The sequence below is a fragment of the Mustela putorius genome, unplaced genomic scaffold (assembly GCF_011764305.1).
Source record: "Mustela putorius furo isolate JIRA1106 unplaced genomic scaffold, ASM1176430v1.1 tig00000460_pilon_pilon_pilon, whole genome shotgun sequence".
Taxonomy (NCBI): Eukaryota; Metazoa; Chordata; class Mammalia; order Carnivora; family Mustelidae; genus Mustela; species Mustela putorius.
The window spans coordinates 8,718,279-8,738,562 of NW_025421389.1; the positions used below are offsets into that span (position 1 = coordinate 8,718,279).

General features: G+C 38.9%; 1 protein-coding gene across 5 annotated transcripts in view; it reads right to left on the reverse strand.

Moving 5' to 3' along the window:
- The window catches only part of NTM (neurotrimin), a 948,645-nt gene that overhangs the window by 475,142 nt on the left and 453,219 nt on the right, over positions 1–20,284 (reverse strand). The window lies entirely within an intron of this gene.

Genomic DNA, 20,284 nt, shown 5'->3' on the forward strand with positions numbered 1-20,284 from the left:
GAGATACAAGTTTCATGTACTTACTGCCTGCTGGGTAAAGAAGTACTTCATTTTAATTGCTCTAAATTTACCATTTCTGAGCTGCACATGGTGCCTCTTGGTTCTGATGATCTAGAATTGCCAACTCATCTGTGCTCCATACCCAACACTGTGGCTGGTTGGCTCTCCATCTTGTTCCTGAGGCTCCCTCCCTGACCATGGGCAGCACCTTGGCTCCCACTGCTTGAATTTCCACTTTCACTTTCCCCTGACATATTCTCTACCTGGCAGCTACAATGGCCTTTTACAAACAGAAATCATGTCACCGTACTGCTCAGAATTAAGGAAAACGCAAGTCCCAATTTACCTGTGACACCCACTGGTCAGGTATAATCATTCAGAGTGCTCCATTCACTTTCAGAACAGATCTCATTGGACAATAAATTAAATGCCCACTCTATTTTAAAACCTCCAGTATATCTCCATTGCTATTAAAATACAATCCAAATTTCACATCCTGGTGGGATCTCTTCCCTTTATCATCCTGAGCTCATCTGTTCCCTGTCCCCTACTCACTGTGCTCCAGCCACATTGCCGCTCTGTTTCTCCCAATATGCTGAGCCCACGCTGATGTCAAGACTGGAGAACTTGATGTTTCCTCTATGGAGAATACAATTCCTTTTGTGTCTTGTGGCACTGGCGTTTTCTCTCCCTTCAGATCTCTGTTCAAATGCCACATCCTCAGAATGGCCTTACCAGACTGCACCAGGTGGTAATCCCCTCCCCAAGCCATTTTAGCTCTCCTCTAACATGTTCATGAGTGATGGGCATAACCCGTTTTTTTCTAAATTTGCTATGTATTGCAGAAACTTATCACTCAAATGGTAACTCTCTAAGGAAAGGACCTAGTGTACATTGCTAATCTCTGTGTGCTCCACAGGGCTCATACCTAAGGCACCATTACCACAGAGAGGTCTAGAGATACTCTCCATTCCTATAGCTGGGATCCTCAAAGGCTTCAAAGATGTCAGCCCTCTTGAAAACACACGTCTGACTCTGAGATGACTTCAGGTATGAGATTATTTTATTATTATTAATGCTTTCGTTGGGAGCCTGAAAGAGTTATCACAACGTGTCACGATGTACCTGGGTTGTTTTCCTAACTTACTACATGCCCCTGTCCCAGACCTTTCCATTGTCTAATTTTTATTACTGGCACTTCTACATAATTCCAGGAGAAAAGAATATATTACTTACTCAATATGGGACTGTGTAAATCATTCATATCTTGTGTCATTTTACATAGTATAGGAGTGTATAAATCAATCATCATAGAAACAACAGTTGATGATGGCATAGTTTTCAAGAGAACCTGCTTCAGAACATCTTTAAAGAAGGGCAAAGAATTGTTACATCTATTAATGGATGAAAGAAATAAAGTTCTGAATGACTAAATTACTTATTCAAGATCACTTAGTGCTCAAGCTGAGATGATAGGCCATGTTCTCTGACTCCTACCATGGTTCCTTTTTTTTTTTTTAAGTTTTGTTTTTTATTTGACATATGTTGAGAGAGTGAGATCACAAGTAGGCAGGCATAGAGAGAGGGGGAAGCAGGCTCAGAGAGCTTCATGTGGGGCTTGATTCCAGGATCCCAAGATCATGACCTGAGCAGAAGGCAGAGGTTTAACCCACTGAGCCACCTAGGCACCCCTCCCCCACCATGGTTCTTGAAATTGGTTCCATGCACAGGTAGTGTAGACAGTTGTCCAAATACTTGCTCCAAATAAAGGAGGACAGATACTCTAGAGACTTCATACAAAAGCATCATAGAATTCTGTAAAAACACGGTTTAGGAAAGGGAATGATTTTCCAGGCAGCCCACACAGGGCTTGGCGCTACTTTGTTCTGTCATGCACATTGTCTTTCAAGAGGAAACATCTCTCAGCTACCAGATACCTCATCCTAGCTTTACATATACCTCAATCTTCTTATCTAATTTATTTATTTGCTTATTTGTTTCTGTATTAATTATTATTAGTTTAGAGACCATATTATTGCCATTGGCACCTGGCTAACATTAGTTTAACCAATCAGTTAGTGAGTTACGTACAGGATTCTGAGGACCCCTGAAAACAGAACAATACTGATGGGTCAGAAGTCAGAACCAATATAGAGTAATGCTTCTCAAACTTTAGTGTTTGATGGGGTTTTTATAATGCAGATTTCTGTGGAACCCATGTCTGGGATTCAGTGGATCAAGGGGCAGAGCTTAGAATTTGCATACTGACAAATTCCCAGGTAATGCTAGAGCCTCCTAGCTACATGGGGATGAGTGGATGAGAAGGGGCAGGACACCCTGTAAGAAAAACAGGTTGAGAATCTGAGATGTTGGCAGTAAGATGACTAACTGTTCTCATTTGTCTTAGATGGAGGGAAATGTGATTCTCAGTACTAAAACTGGGAAAGTCTTGGGTAGTGCTGGGCACACCTGCATAAGCTCGTCACCCTAAGTGGTAGTAAAGACAGTTTATTATGGAAGGACCATTAAGGAGGCGATTGAGGGATAGCTTCACCAGTTTGTATCACAACCAAGAGGGTGGCAGAAAAGAATTGTCTGTTTTTGAGTATTTCTTGACACAAAATGCATATTCCTTAAGGGAAGAACTACTCTATTTTCCTCTTGTTACCAGCATCTAGCATACTTTTGGACATATAGTAGGTGCTCTAAAAATGTTTGTAGGCCAGCAGACATGTGAAAAAATGTTTATCATCATTAGCCATCAGAGAAATTCAAATCAAAACCACATTGAGATATCACCTCATACCAGTTAGAATGGCCAAGATTAACAAGGTGGGAAACAACAAATGTTGGAGAGAATGTGGAGAAAGGGGAACCCTCTTACACTGTTGGTGGGAATGCAAATTGGTGCAGCCACTTTGGAAAACAGTGTGGAGATTTCTCAAAAAATTAAAAATAGAGCTACCGGGGCACCTGTGTGGCTCAGTGGGTTAAGCCTCTGCCTTCAGCTCAGGTCACAATCTCAGGGTCCTGGGATTGAGTCCGCATTGGGCTCTCTGCTCTGCAGGGAGCCTGCTTCCTCCTATCTCTCTCTCTCTGCTTGCCTCTCTATCCACTTGTGATCCCTCTCTGTCAAATAAATAAAATCTTAAAAAAAAAAAAATAGAGCTACCCTGTGACCCTGCAATTGCACTACTGGGTATTTACCCCAAAGATACAGATGCAGTGAAAAGAAGGGCCATATGCACCCCAATGTTCATGGCAGCAATGTTCACAATAGCCAAATTGTAGAAAGAGCTGAGATGCCATTCAACAGCTGAATGGATAAAGAAGATATTTTCCCTATACACAATGGAATATTACTAAGCCAACAGAAAGGATCAATACCCAACATTTGCATCAACATGGATGGGACTGGAGGAGATAAAGCTGAGTGAAATAACTCAAGCAGAGAGAGTCAGTTATCATACAGTTTCACTCACTTGTGGAACACAAGGAATAACATGGAGAACATTAGAAGAAGGAAAAGAAAAGTGAATTGGGGATATTGGAGGAGGAGATGAACCATGAGAGACTGTGGACTCTGAGAAACAAACTGAGGGTTTTAGAGGGGAAGATTCCCTAGAGAGCAGAGAAGTGAACAAGGTTTGAGGAGAGAGCTAGGCTGGGAGATGGAATGCCCTGCCACTGCCCTGGCCCACCCTGCCCAGAGTATACTCATGGAATCATGTTCAAAGACAGCCCCTGTTGGGTCAGGGGTGGGGGCATGGGTGAGCCTGGTGATATGTATTAAGGCAGGCACATATTGCATGGATCACTGGGTGTTGTACATAAACAATGAATCTTGGAACACTACATCGAAAACTAATGAGGGACTACTATATGGTGACTAACATAACACAATAAAAAGTAAAAATAAAATTGATACAAAAATTTTAAAAATGTTTGTAGATAGACTATCTGACTGAATGTTCAAATGAATGGATGACGGAATCACTGGATAGATAGGTGGTAGATGAATGGGTGGGGAGATTGATGGTTGGATGGATGAATCAATGGACGGATGGAGGTAAACCCTATCTCTTTCTCAGGTATAGTCCAAGGTAAGCTTGTCGACTCCAGCCATTAAATCAAAGATCATACAGTGTGGGGTTTACATCCAGGTAGGGGGATAAGATGTTCTCCTGACCCAACAGGGGCTGTCTTTGTACATGATTCCATGAGTATACTCTGGGCAGGGTGGGCCAGGGCAGTGGCAGGGCATTCCATCTCCCAGCCTAGCACTCTCCTCAAACCTTGTTCACTTCTCTGCTCTCTATGGAATCTTCCAAAACCTAGAAAAATGAACAGTTCAGTGAGGATAAAAATACAAAGAGTTAAAATTGAAATGTAAAGTTCTCTGTTTTAGAAAAATTAAGGGTGTGAGAACCTCTGTTGTATTAAATGTTTGGTATGTTCAGAAAGTAAATACAGTCAGCGAACAGGCAGGAGATTAAGGTGACAGAGAGAGCAGTTTTGAGCCCCGTTAGATATTAATTTCCCATAGATCATCTGTCTGTCCTATCCTTGTTTGAAGTTCCCAAGCCTGGAGGCTTCAAAGCACACACGGACTGCCATTTGCACACAGCTCATGGCTCCGCGGGGAGCCGCCTCAGCAGGTTATAACACTCTGTCCCTGCAGGAGCCTTTCCCACACTCCCTCTCTGTCAGTTGCTGCCTTTTTCTTCATTCCAGAACATCAAGGACAATTCTATCAGTAAGTCTAGCAGCAGGTAATGAAGCCAGCTCATCCCCAACATGGTGCGTGTCCCAGGCCCTGGCTCCAGACAGGCAAATTGATGTAGGAGATGAAATGCAAAGTGACCCAAGCCTTCCTCAGAACTCTCACCAAGAAGAGAACTTTTTCTTCCTGATTGCTTCTTTCTCTCTCTTCTTCCCTGTTCTTCTTCATTTTTTCCCTCTTATTTTACCGAAGTTTCGAGTAAGGTATCGTCCAATTATTACATCCACCATTTGACAAAGTTATTTTTAATTATGAATTTATGGCCATTCCCTGATGGGAATGGATGGTTCCTGACCTCGAATAGATCACTGCCTGATGGGACAAGAATGACAACATTTCTTGAATGATGCTCTACTAGAGATTCTGATAAGGAAAAGTGACATGAAAGAGGGATTTGGAACTCTGTTGCCAAGTGCAAGGGGTAGTTTCACAAAAGTGGAAAGGTTTCTCCTGAACTCACCTTCACCAGGCACCAGACAGTGCATGTTCTCAGAGCATAGAGGATTATAGGCCAGCTGGAATTTGAAAGTTGTTTTTTTGGTTTTTGTTTGTTTGTTTGTTTGTTTTATTTTTTTTTTAAACTCAGCAAAGGAGTTTGCAGACACCAGCAATTCTAGTGATAATGGTAGGAAACACCAGACCTCCTGACTTTGAGAATGTCAATCCTTGCATTTGTTAAAGGATAATATCATATTAAATGGAAATGTTAGCCAAAAAATAACAATAATTAAACTAGTTTTCTCATTAGAAAGAGGAGTCACTTTTGAACATGGCATCATTTAATCACTTAGATTTCCAGTTTTGCATCTTGAAAAGCAGGTACTGGTTTCTGTATCCTCTAAGCCCCTTCGCCGCCCAATATTTGACAAATCTTTGATTCTGAGGACCTTATTGCTGTATGGAACCAAAGATTTTGGACATTTGGATCTCCGCTATGGCTTTTACTAAAATTTAATAATTTATTTAGATCCATTTGACATCAATAATTATATACAACCTGAACTCAAAATACTCTCCTTGGGACTTTGCAAAGCAACCAACTGGTGATGGTGAAATTGGTTCCCCTTGGATTAAAATGAGTAACAGCTCAGCTGCTCAGGTGGAGACACTCAGGAAGGCCCAGGTCGCCAACTGACAGTATCAAGACAGCTGTGGAATGGATGACAGCCTGCAAAGATGGGAAGACAAAGCGGGAGGGCAGAGAGGACACCTTCGTACATCCACAACCCTGCTCGGTAAATAAATCTGTTCAAAGACTTCTGAGGAATAACCTGCTGCCTATTCTTCTAATCAAGAAATCCTATGGGTCAGTGCCCTCCCCTCAGCCCACACCTGAATTAAAGATGGTGCAGTTTGTTTATAGTAATTCCCCACCAGGTCATTTATCGACTAAACAATCCCAGCAAAATCCAATGGCACAGCCTGGCCTGCTGACCTCTGTTTCAGCATTGATTGTTGCTGCTCACCTCATTAGCCCGTTCTCCTCAGCACCGACTACCTACTCAAAGGAATTTCAACTAATCTTTTTGTTTGTTTCTTTCTTGGTTTTCTTTAAATGAATCAAAAAGCAGCGACTTCATACTTGGAAGGATGAACACAACTTCCATGTCAAGAAAGAGAAAACCTACTTTGGCCTCCCTACTCTGTGTCAGCCTAGTAGAAATGCACACTCTGCAAGGTCAAGGAGAAAGGTCTGACTTGGTAGTCTACAGTCAGACTTGCTAACCTCAGAGCCAAGGGAAAATGGGAAAGGAAATAGTGCTAGTGAGGTTTCAGTGGGCTAGTGTCCACTAATAGCTGCTGGGATACAGAGGCAAGCTAATGAATGGATTCAGTGAATGCTCATTGTCTATTATTAATTGTACAGTAGTGCTTTATTTCAAACAATTTGATTGCTAACCCAAATACCCAAAGCTGCAAATGTGAATGTGAAAATGTGTGTTATCTGTCAATGGAATGATTTTAAGTGTTTACATTTTCACTAATATTAGCAAGCCATTAAAGCTAATCCTGGGCATTAGCTTACTGTTAATGGTCACTGTAACCTGCACTTGGCATCCCGAGTGCAGGTCACGTGCCTATAGATCAGAGGTCTTAACTGGCAATCAAAAATGAGTTTTAGCTAATCTAAAGCTGTCTCTGAAATGTTATGTAATATGTTTTTATCAGTGAGGATTTGTCAGGGAAGGATCATTGTCCTCAACGTATCCAAATAACTACTTGACCCCAAATCCTGCCAGAGAAACAACTGATCTAAATTACAATCTTTCCTGAGAAGAAGAAGATGTGTCTCTATCTCCCTCTAAATTCTTAATTTCTCAAGTACTGGGCTTTGATTGAAACATGCCATGGGTAAACAGAATGACTGGAATTAAAAATGTAACTATATTATGTTCATTAGTCTTATAAATATTCTTGTTAGAGGAACAGTTATACCCCTATTTTGTAGATGAGAAAACTTAAGTTTTCTAAGCAGTGAAATACACTGTATCAGAAAAGTCAGCAATTTGGCAAGGGACCCTTTCCTGGAAACACTGAAAAGTAATATAATAAGGTAGTGGCTCAATGTTCCTTACTTTAATGGAAAGAAAAAAGGAGTACTGGAACTTCACAATGCACTGTAATGTAATTAAAAGGAACGACTCGAAAGAGAAAATCTGGGTTCTAGTTCTGTTTTTGGTATTTCTTAGAATTGCCATCTGCGGCCAATCTGAAGCCTTCAGAGCTAGGATGAGAACCCAGGAGTGATGACAGATATGAAAGCCCTTTGTAAAATATTAAGACTATATAAATGTTAGTTACTCATAGTATTTTGAAAATGAGCATGCACATTAATGTCATTATCAAAGGTCAGAGGGAAGTGGATTTCTTCAAGAAGCATCCAAAGGAAGGCTGATATAAAACATGAATGTTTCATGGGATGTATGCCTTCCCTATAATAACATCCATCATGACCTTGCCCGCAGTCTTGCAGGCAGCTGAAGGCTACATTACTATTGATATTATCACATCATCAGGAAAGTGACTTTCATGTAGATAAAAAGGAATTCCAAACAGCCACAGTTTAACTTTATTAGAAACGAAGAAAATAGATAACTGTTTAATAAAAACAATCAAGAAAGCTTCAACTTGAGAGTTAGTGCTGCTTGGAGGGTTCCCTGTTTTTCTACAGTTATCATATTATTTGTTTAGCTGAAATCAAATGAAAGACAAAAGTAGGCTTGCATGGAGGAAAGGATATTTGGTTGATTTTAAGAAAAAATATATATTCTAGATAACTTGTATTTTCTTGCCAGCTTTATAACTGAAGTTCAGAACCCCCGAACAAAATTCCAATCAATGACACAACACATCTATATGATACTCAGAAAACCCATTACAAAAAGAGAAAACAACAAATAGAAAAAGTGTTCATTTGTCTATGTTACTAATATAAAATAGACATTTCCTGTGTGTTGTAGACAGGTTCCAAGATGGTCCCCATAACCTCATCCCTTTCTCTCCTAATATTTATGACCTTAGGTAAATCCTTTCCCTTTCAGTTTGGGCTGGACTTAGTAACATGTTTCTATCAAATAGAATACAGCGAAAGTGGTGTGATGCCATCACTTTCTAACATTAGATTATAAAAGTTGGTGACTACCATCATGCTCGCGTTCTATCTTCTGGTGTCTTGCTTGCTCCCTCAGATGAAATGAGGTGCTATGCTGGGAGCTGCCATATGGAGAGAGCCATGTAGCAAGAACCTGGGGACAGCTTCTACCCAACAGTCCAGGAAGAAATGAATCTTGCCAGCAGCTACAGGAGTGAACTTGTAAATGATCCACCCCCAGTAGATTTGATGTGGCCCTAACACTAACAGACACCTTGATATCAGTCTGATGATAAATCCAGAGCCAGAGGATTCAGCTAAGCTGCGCCCAGACTCCTGACCCAGAACAACTGGGAAATCAGAAAATAAATGCTCATTGTTTTAAGCCACTAAACTTTGGAGTCACTGTTGTCCAACCACAGAAAATAAATTCATAGGTAGCTGATTATACCAGGAGCTATGAGTACTCAATAAAGTTGCGCAGACTCATAATATTTTTTAATGTTTTAATTAACTGATGTCTTCTCCTGCAGTTATGGCAAAACTTGTGTAACACACTAATCTGCCAGTACCTATTTCCTGGCTCTGAAGCCACCCAGGTTGTCTGTCATTCACAGAGTAACATCAAAACTCATTACCATTTTACAAAGTCTGCCATGATTGACTCCTACCTTTCTCTCCAGGTCCATCTCACACCAATCTATAATCACACTTTGCATTCTGGCAATGTTGAGCTTCCTGTGCTTCCATTTACAAGACTATTTTTTTCAAATCCATGCCTTTAATCTGAACCTTCTGTCCAGCTGATTTTTCCTCACCCATTTCCTTACCTCTATTTCTCTATACAAGAAATCTATAGTTCTATTAGAAGCCTGATAGGGCACTAACTTCTTCAAGAAGTCTTCCCTGATCCCCATAGTTTGGGTTAGGGAGCAGTCTTCTTCATGTCCCTACAAACTGCAGGCTTATTGGTGCCATTATATGCATTGAATTGATAGCAGCTGTATGCTCCTGTGTCTGTTTCTGAGCTTCAACTCTGAGCTCCTTGAGATTAGGTCTATACCTTATTCATCATGTGTCCTTCTCATCTATCACACTGCAGCTGTGATAGAACACCTCCTGGGTGGATAAAAGAAGGGATGAATGGCACCTCCCTAAGCATATTTAGAGTACAATAAATGCAATCCTAAGCTAAGCCATTGAACTAAACCCAAAGCTCACTGTGGGCATTGGGGAGGGAAAATTTTCTCTTACCATTCAATATTCTTCTAGCTAGTCTGAGATCAAATTGACATGAGGCAGATTGACAGGAGAAAATGAGGACTGTGATCAAGAAGGCTGTGCTAGGTTCTTCCCTGTCTACCATACCTAGTTCATAACGTAGTAATCTATGGTGATAGCTCCCTTCCTGGAGCAGGTCCTCTATCTAAATTCTTTAGGCAGGTGGGTGTGAGGCAAGTCAAAATTTCTAACCCGGCCTTCTATTTTCTTGAGTCTATTTTCAGCTCAAAATAATCTACATGCTACAGTGGTACATTTTGAGGTGGCCTGCCCTTCGCCCCTGGTAAGGGTAAGGGTAAGGTTGGGGCTATAAACATAAAGGGAATAGAATAAACTGCAACATGATTGGCAACTGGGCAGTTCACAGATGAGTTAGTACATTCTCCCACCTGGAAAGCTGTACTACAGAATTTCCATTGTGTCAGGAGAAAACTGGTCAGTCAGGAATTCCTACTCAGGCATTCTTATGCCATCAGTTGGCTAACTTGTTTGTGAAGGGGAGCTTTAGTTATTGAATTTACGTGTTCTCAGTATAAAAGAATTCTATAAATTGGGATCACCAATAACCATATTGACTTACTGATATAGATAGCTGCCTTGTTGATAATAGGTATCAACTGGCCCATGGCATTGTGTCCAACATCCTGGCTCTTAGTACTGAGTCCCTAGCCCTTTCCCAGTGTGGGTTTTGCTCACCTGTATAATTCCTGCTTGCTTCAACTCTGTCCCATGCCTTGTCCATCCTTACCTCATTTTTTATGTTCTGCCCAGAATAAAAAGGTTTCAGACACTAGGGCCTAAACCAGTGACTTGGACCCTACCTGAGAACTAATGCTGGTTCTGCATCTGTTGAGCCGTAGGTTCAAACTTGTTCCCAGGCTCTTCAGAGGCTCTCTAGAGACGGGCCTCTCTGGATGTTTATAGAAACCCACAGCTGACAAATTAGATCCCAGAGTCCTGGGATCAAGCCCAGCATTGGGTTCTCTGCTCAGCAGGGAGCCTGCTTCCTCCTCTCTCTCTCTGCCTGCCTCTCTGCCTACTTGTAACCTCTGTCTGTCAAATAAATAAATAAAGTCTTAAAAAAAAATAAAGTAAAATTAAAGAATACATGTTCTTTTTTTCTTTTTTAAAAAGATTTATTGACTTAAAAAGGAGAGAGAGAGAGAGAACAAGAGTAGGATGGGAAGTGGGAGAGAGAATCTGAAGCATACTCTGAGAGGAGAGCCTGATGTACCAGGGTTCCATCTCAGGACTCTGAGATCATGACCCGACCCAAACCAAGAGCTGCATTATTGAAGCTGCAGAGCAAGTCAGAACTTATATAAATAGATAAATATATATATATATATATATATATATATAAGCATAAGTATATGAACCTTTAACTCATGGATCAAATACAAAATAACATAAATCAAAGAAGAAATTTAAAAATTCAAAAATATTAAACTTTAAAAAATTAAAAATTAATAATAAAAAAATAGGGGCGCCTGGGTTGCTCAGTGGGTTAAGCCTCTGCCTTCAGCTTAGGTCATGATCTCGGGGTCCTGGGATCAAGCCCCGCATTGGGCTCTCTGCTCTAGCAGGGAGACTGCTTCCCTCTCTCTCTCTCTCTCTGCCTGCTTCTCTGCCTACTTGTAGTCTCTGTCTATCAAATAAATAAATAAAAATCTTAAAAAAAATTTTAAAAATTATAATTAAGTCTTAAATGTCTAAATGCGTAAGGTACAGCTATAATAGTATAGTACTAACAGGAGATTTAGAATAAAAAAGATTGAAAATTAATGATTTAATCCTCTAATGAGTGTATTTAGAAAATAGCAATGACTAAGTGTAAAAATATATAGAATAAAGTCAATATTAAAAATAAGAGGAGAAACTACTGAAATAGAAACAAACACAAATATTGTTGGGTTGATAGATCTGGAAAGTGATTCTCTGGAAAGAACAATAAAACTCTTAAGCCTCTGTTAATGTAGGGGAAGAAAAAAACTAGAGAAAATTTACAAATGTGCAATATTAGGAATACAACAAACTAGTATATGATAATAAATTCTGGAGAATTTTTCAATTAACAGGAAAAACATTTACTGGTAAATTTGAACACACATAACAAGAAACTGACTAATAACCTGGAAAATCAAATTAGAAGCAATGCTTAAAACAGAATGTTATCAGAAGGTAAAAAATCTACTAACCTCCATTAGGCACCGAATAATTTACAGGTGAATTCTAACAAAAATACAACATATAGATAACTCAAAAATTAAACTGTTTCCAAGATGTATAAAGTGGAAATAGTTTCCAGATCACTTGTTGAGTTAGAATAGTGTTGGTACCCAAACCAGAAGAGGATGGTGTCAGAAAAGGCAATTATAGCCCACTTTCCCTTCCAGAGATGGAATATCTAAAGATGTCTTTTTAAAACATGAACCAGTTGTTTTATCCTAGGAATGCAAATTTAGAATCATTTTAGAAAATGTGTTAATGTACTAGGTCACATGAATGAATTTGCCTCTGATGTTGGAAGGATGATGTCTAACAAGATTTCTAAAGATTTTAATGGGCATACATGCATCTGGGGATCTTGTTAAATGCAGATTCTGATTTAGTGGGGCTGGGTTGGACCTGATACTCTTTCATTTCTAACAAGCTCCCTGGTGATGCTGATGCTGCTGGTCTATAGATTACTTTTGAGAAGCAATTGGTTTTGACCCACTGGTTTTGAAGGAGTAGGTTTCTGTTTTAGTCAGGAATATCTCCCCACCTCCATTCCAGAGCACCACCTTGTCAAGTTCCATTAATTTTTGTTTTAGATATTCTCCTTGAGCCAGGCTTTGGGTTGCAACTACTTGATGAACTTTTGGAATATTTGGTCAACTTTGAGGGGATAACTCCCACTATTATTCATTTCAATAAATGCAGGGCAATTATTTAATAAAATGTGACACATTCATGATAGAAACTCAAAGGGGATTATGGATATAAGGAACTTCATTAACTTGAAAATGGGAATTAAAAATGTAATAAACATCTTATTTAATAGTGAAACTATTAGAGGCAATTACTGTAAGTCAGGTTCAAAGCAAGGATGCTCATTGTCATGCCTTCAGTTCAACAACAAATTTGAGGTCAGGGTCAGCACAGAGAGCACAAAGATATAAAGATAATAAGAAATAGAAAAGAAAACAAACTGCCTTGTAATGATTTCTAATGATGGGATTGTCTATGTAGAAAAGCCAAGTAGATCAAAAGATTAATTAGAATTAAGATGTCAATTTAGAGAAGTTGCTGAATATAAGATCAATATAGAAATACAAAGCAAAATTTTAAACATAAGTTTCACACCAATGAAAATAATTATTTAGTGGAGACAGTATTTATAATGGTAACCAAAATAAAATTTGTGGAAATGACTGTACAAAGCATATGTAAGAGACTTAGAGAAAAAATTACACGATTTTATTGAAAACCAAACAAATGAACTCTAAATAAATGGAAACACATAGTATGTTCATGGGTTGAAAAAAACTTAACATCATAAGCATGTCAACTCACTCCAAGTTATTCTGTAAGTTTAAGTTAATCACAATTGATATTAAAATCCCAAGAGAAATTTACATGATGCTAGACATTAATTTTGGAGGATAAAATAAAGACCGGGATGAATCTGAGAAGCAAGATGGAAAGAATCATTGTACCAGACAGACATATTTCAGAGTTATAGTAATTAAGACATTGTGGCTTGGATTCAAGAATAGATAATAAGACAAGTAGAGCTGGATAAAAACCCAAAACGGACCACATTATATGGGAACTAGATTTAAGAAAGAAATGACATTGCAGGTTCTGGAGGAATCACTAAATGTTACTGGGATCCATTTCTCAACCATACACAAAAATCAACTGCAGGCAGATAAAACAGTTAAATATGAAAAACAAAGCTTTGCTATTTTTAGAATACAAATATGAGAGAGTAATTCATGTGCGCTTGGTAGAAAATTATTTTTATGCCAACACATATATACACACACATAAAAAAATGACTTTAGTTAAATAAAAGAAAAAGAAAAAGAAAAACACTTCCTATACCCCCACTTCCCCAAATCATAAAGTGAAACTTCAAGTGATACACTAGGAGAAAAAAATTGGCAATCCCAACTATACAGGAATTGGTATTCAAAGTATGGGGGAAAAAAAAAACAAACCATGAGAGACTCCTAACTCTAGGACATAAACTGAGGAGTATTAGAAGGGAAGTGGGTAGGGGAGGGGGTAATTAGGTGATGGGCATTAAAGGAGGGCACTTGACGTAATGAGCACTGGGTATTATATGCACTTGATGAATCACTAAATTCTACCTCTGAAACTAATAATATAGTATATGCTAACTAAATTGAGTTTAAATAAAGAATTTTTAAAAACTACAGAGAAAGAAAGAAAGACAGAAAAGTATGAGAAAAACCAAATGGCCAATATGTATTTTAAAATATGCTCAGCTACATTAGCAATCAGGAAAATACAAATTTAAACAAAAATAAGATATCATTATACACTGAGCAGATTGCCTTATTTCATTGCCCTAGTGAGACTACAAACTGGTAAAACCATTTTATGGAGCAATTTGGCAATATCTGAAAATTTTGAAGAAGGTGTCCTTACGCTACCCCCAGGAATTCTCTCACATGAATACAAGGAAACATGTACATGAATGTTTACTGCAGCATTGTTTGTTATAATTGGAAACAACCTAATTGCTTTACAATAATAGATGGCATACACATGGTTTATTCATAAAATGGGTCACTATACAGCAATAAAAAATGAATGAAATATGTATGTGATGTGATATATATTATCAAAAGGAATATATGAAATCTCAGAAACATAAAATTACACAAGTAAGGCAAATAACTAGACAGACATAACCAGATTGAGATTATTTATAAAAGTTTAAGATCTTGGAGGACAGAATTATATTTTATTTATATACACAAATGCATTAGAATTAGGGGAAAATCCCACTAAATTCATATTTATGAGCAGCTATGGGGAAGGAAGAAAAGAGTGAGGAGAATAGAAGTGAAGTAGAATAAGCAGGGTGATTCAGTTTGACTGTAGTATTTTATTTCTCCAACAAAGAGGTCTGAAGTAAAATTAGCCAAAATGTTAAGATGCAAGAAAGATGGGAAGTTTGTACATATTTCATGCTTTATTATTCATCATGTTTTTCTACCTTTTTGGAATATTAAAATTATAAATACTGATAATAATTTTAATAGTATTTACATTAAAATGTATGCAATTTTTTCACTCAACCCCTAACATAGTCAATTAATGTTCTTCTTTTACAGTGTCCTTTAAAAAGATTATTTCCCTGTGAGTTTCCCCCCACCCCCAGATGAACATGCTTTGTTGATGATGCTCATCTTTAGATCATCTCCAGGTGTTGGCAGATTCGTGGACCCTATTGTGTGGTAGGGTCCTGGTTCTCGGTGTGCTCTACTTACCCTGCTTATTTTCTTACTACACTTAATTGAGAGAAATGAAACAGAAACCACAGCTTGCAAAATTCACCTAACTCACAAAACTGATAAACTCTGTGAAACCATGGGGGCACCTGGGTGGCTTAGTTGATTGGACAGCTGATCTTGTTTTTGGCTCAGTCGTGATCTCATGGGTTATAGGATTGGTCCACTGTCAGGATCCTTTCTCAGGGGAGACTCTGCTTGAGATTCTCTCTCTGCCCTTCCCCCCACTCATGCTTGTGCTCTGTCTCTCTTTAAAATAAATAAATCTTTAAAAAGAAAAACAAAACAAAACAAAACAAAAAACCCAACTCTATGAAACCATTTCATGCAACACAAACAATCTAAACTCAAAAATTTTAATACTAACTTATTCAGATTCTTATGTTCCAAAATAAGACCATAGAATAGACCAAACTGATTTCACATAATTTTCCATGGAGTCATTTGTTCCAAAGAAAAGCCTACTAACTTGTTCTAGCAACACAACTGGTTTATGAAATCTGACCAATGACTGCTCAGTCCCTGCTCACTAACTTCTGCCCTAAAACCACCCTAACCCTTAGAGTAAACCTAACCCCAAGAGTTTTGGAAAATGTCCTTTCCTAACTTCTCAGCCTTCTGAGATTCTCTCAAAGTGTTGCTTTCTCTTGCTCAGCAGGTTGAATTAACCCAGTTTTGTATGACTAACAGGCTTACCTGGCCATCTCTGAGTAGGAATTCAACAATAGTGTGAGAACAAATGGAGTTTGCCCTGTCCAGTGTGGCCCCTGTATACCGGTCACTCAGTGTCTCTTGCAACGTTTCTCCAACATTATGTCTCCTGCTCTGGACTTACTGAACAATTCACAGATTTCTGAACCCAGTATGCTCTTTCATTTCCCTGTTCCTTGCCACTTTCACTCTTTCAGCTCTAATATGCTTCCCTCCTCTTCTTTCCACTGACTCTCATGCATCCTTTATCCCTTTCACTTCACTGCTCCCTTTACCTGAGGGGGTCAACATTCAGTTGAACTCCCCTAGCATTTTGTGCTTTCCTATCTTACAGCATTTATCATGCATATATTTCCATTTTTCTGTTTTCTCATCTGTTTGTCGCTCTCTATTAGCAGTATTCTTCTTTGCATTGCCTGGGAACTAGAAAAAATGTTGACTTATTGGTATGGGTTTGGCCTGGGTATCTGGATTGTTAAAAGCATCCAGGTCATTCGAAAGTGCGGCTAATGCTGGCAATTCCTGCATTAGCTGATGAGCTCTTTGAATGTTATCTTAGTTGCCTTTGTAGCATTAACACCTAACCCAGTGATGGACTCATAATAAGTCCTATTGAGTAAATGGAAGGTAACTATGGACAACTACTTTCTAATTCTAATGTTAAATACCCTCCAGATTGCTGTGTCACTATATTTGGCAACAGCATTTGGCAGAAATTCCCAAAACAATGAATATAACTCAATTATAGAATTACTACAATTTGTTGTAGTTCTTGATTTCCTATTTAAGTCTTTCTTGCTGCAGAAACATGAATTCTTTGAGGGGATGGACTACTCCTATTCATTTTTCTATCTCCAGAGCCAAGAATAGTTAATGAACCAGGAAGTGTCTCAAAAACGTGTACTTAACTTATTTAACTGACCATAAATTAAATGAGCTGAATTTAAATTAATCATCAAAAGACTTAAGAAGGCCTCATATTGCTGGACAACCATACCATCCTACTGATCTGTTCACAGCCCCACTCCCACAAGATGCTCACTTCACACTTTCTCCTCTCTTCTTCTTCGACCTCTAACCCTTTCTTCTGTCATCCTCAGACTTGCCTCATGACCTCACTTCCACTTTATTAAGAAAAATTAAAACTTTTCAGAAGAGGACTTCTGTAGACTCACCATCCCCTCAATTTACCTGCTAGCATCAGTACCCACTGGGCATCCAACAAACACCAGATCCCGCTCCACCTCATATACCCAAAGACGCCATTCATTTGCACCTGATGATCTCTTCTACAGATCATTTCTCGTCTCTTGTGGGTCATTCCCATAAGCATACAAACACACTGTTGTGTATTCCATTTTTAAAAAGCCTTTTATTTGGGTGCTTGGGTGGTTCAGTTGTTAAACGTCTGCCTTTGGCTCAGGTCATGATCCAGGGTCCTAGGATCGAGTCCCACATTAAGCTTCCTGTTTGGCAGGAAGCCTGCTTCTCTCTCTCCCAGTCCCCTTGCTTGTGTTCCCTCTCTCACTGTCTCTTTCTCTGTCAAATAAATAAATAACAGAGAGAGTCAATTATCATATGGTTTCACTTATTTGTGGAGCATAAGGAATAACACGAAGGACATGGGGAGATGGAGAGGAGAAGTGAGTTGGGGGAAATTGGAGGGGGAGATGAACCTTGAGAGACTATAGACTCTGAGAAACAAACTGAGGGTTTTGGAGGGGAGAGGGGTGAGAGGTTGGGTGAGCCTGGTTGTGGGTATTATGGAGGGCACGTATTGCATGGGGCACTGGTTGTGGTGCATAAACAATGAATTCTGGAACACGAAAGGAAATTTTAAAAAAATAAAAATTTTTAAAAATCTCCAAAAAAGTAATAAAAAATAAAAATAAAAAGCCTTTTATTTAACCTTACATCTTCTACTATTTCTTTGCTCCCCTCTAGAACGGGGGGGAACCTCCTCAAAAATAGTTGCGTGTTTCATTCCTTCCTATTCATCTCTTCCTATTCTCTTTTAAATTCTCTTCATTCAGGCTTTTGCTCTCATTATTCATCACTGTTCTCAACATTGCTGTTAAAGCCCCTGTCCAAATCTTCTCAGGCATCCTTCATCTGGACCAACCACTTAATAACTCCACTCTCCACAATACACCTTCTTCACATAGTGTCCACATTCTTGGTTTTTTTTCCTGTCTGACTCGTTGTTCCTTTATAATCTCTTTATCTGTGTCCTCATTCCATTCCTGACTACTTAATATTGGAGTCCTCCGGGGCTCAATGTTTAGCCTTTTTCTCTATCCTCATCTACTTCCTTGGAGATCTCATTTGGTCCCATGGCCTTGGATAATATCCATTTGTCAACAACTTCCAAATTTAGATGCTGGTGCATATCTGAACTAGGCAAGTGAATATGCGGTTGCCTGCTGTTCAACTCCTCCCAAACTCAGCATCTTCAAAGTGGAACTCTTGACCTGATGTTCCAAACACCATCTACTTATAGCCTTCACCATTTCAACTGATAGCAAGACATCCTTCCAGCTGTCCAGGACAGATGCTTTCCAATCATATCGGCCTCCTTCTTTTCTTTCACACTCCAAACTCAGGCCATCAGGAAATCACGTTTATCTACCTTCGAAATATATCCGAAAATGAATCACTTCTCAATGGCTTCAGTGCTACCGCCTTGGCCTGGGTCACCACCATCATTTTTATTGGTTACTCCAATAATTTTCCTTACTGTTCTCCCTACATCTACATTTGTTCATGCCCATCCAAATCTAATTTCAACATTGCAGCCAAAAAATTCTTGTTATTTTTTCTTTTTAGTGTAAGTTCTGTGCAAAACTATGCAGTGACTGGCTATTTCTCTCATGGTAAAAGTCTTTGTCCTTTGAATGACCTACAAGTCTCTCCTTTTCTAGTTTCCTGTTATCTTTATTACCTTCACTCTTACAATATCCCTGGGCTCACTTAATTTTAGCCAATATTTTGCTACTTACGGAGCATGCCCAGTGTGCTCCTTAGGGCTTTTGCCCTGGATGATTCCTTGCCTGGGCTATTTTTTTCCCCTGATGTCCACATGATTCATTTCCTTGTATCTTTCAAATATTTGCTCTAATGTCATTTAATAAATGATGTCTACTCTGAATACCCTTTTAAAACTGCAGACTTCCTCAGCCTTAAAACTCCCAGACCTTAACCCTTTTCTGTTTCTGTTCTTTGTCAGTACTTATCAGCTTAACACATACAATAAGATTTACCTACTTATTCCCTTACCATTTATTGTCTGTCCACTCTCCACCTGAAGAATCTAAAGTCAAAGAGGGCAGGAATATTTGTTTTATTCATGGACATATACAAAGCACCTAGAAGAGTGCTTGGTACATATAAGGGGTCACTAGATATTGTTGAATGAATGAATAATGGATTTCTTTCTTTAATTCTGGAAAACTCTCTTCAAAACTCAAGCCCCTCCTTTTTATGCATCCAGTTTCAGTATGATCTGTTGGGCCAAGGTGAGTATATAGTTTGGATTGAGGTATGTGTGTGTGCACACACATGTGGATACACACACTCACGCAATCAGAAATGTTCACCTTTCTTTCACCTGTTATATATTTTCACATTGACCACTTTCCTATTGGCCATTTCCCCGGCACAGAAGGGCAATGTAGAATTGCTACAACATAGAAAAAGACTTTCTACACTATCTCTAATCCTCACAACATTGAAGGGTAGATGTAATTATTCTGACTTTAAATATGCAGAAGATGAAGTTCAGAGGGACTACTAATTTGTAGCACAACTGATAAACCAGAGTCAGGGTTTGATTCCAGTGTTTTTCAGCATAAAGCCATTGCTCTGATCTACCTTATGCTGCCCCCATAAAAATGCAGAATACAAACAAGGCCAGACACTAAATTTTACTATTTCTGTATTTCCCACCAGTACTTATATGGGATGCTCTTCCAGAATCTCATACATCCTGTCCAAATGTGAACACAGATGACGGAGCCAGCCTTCCTGGATTGGTAGTCACTGAGCATGCTCCCGATCTGGTGCAGCCCGTGCCCCGCCCAATGTAGCCTCAGAGCTGGAACCGGGTCATCCTTCCCACTACCTGATGTAAAAATAAATAATTAACTGTGAAAAAATTCCAATCTCCGTTTGGAGGCACTAAATCCGCTCTCCTTTCCAGATGGCTGGGAGATTTCTCCCAGGTGGTAAATATATTATTAAGAACTCATTTCACCGTGAAATTGACTATTCAAAACACAGACAGAAGTTAATATATTAGGACAACCTGTCTGAAAACTCGCGTTAGAGAAAATTTATTTTTGTTTAATATAAAACCTGGTATTATACACGACCTCTTTCTAGCTCAGG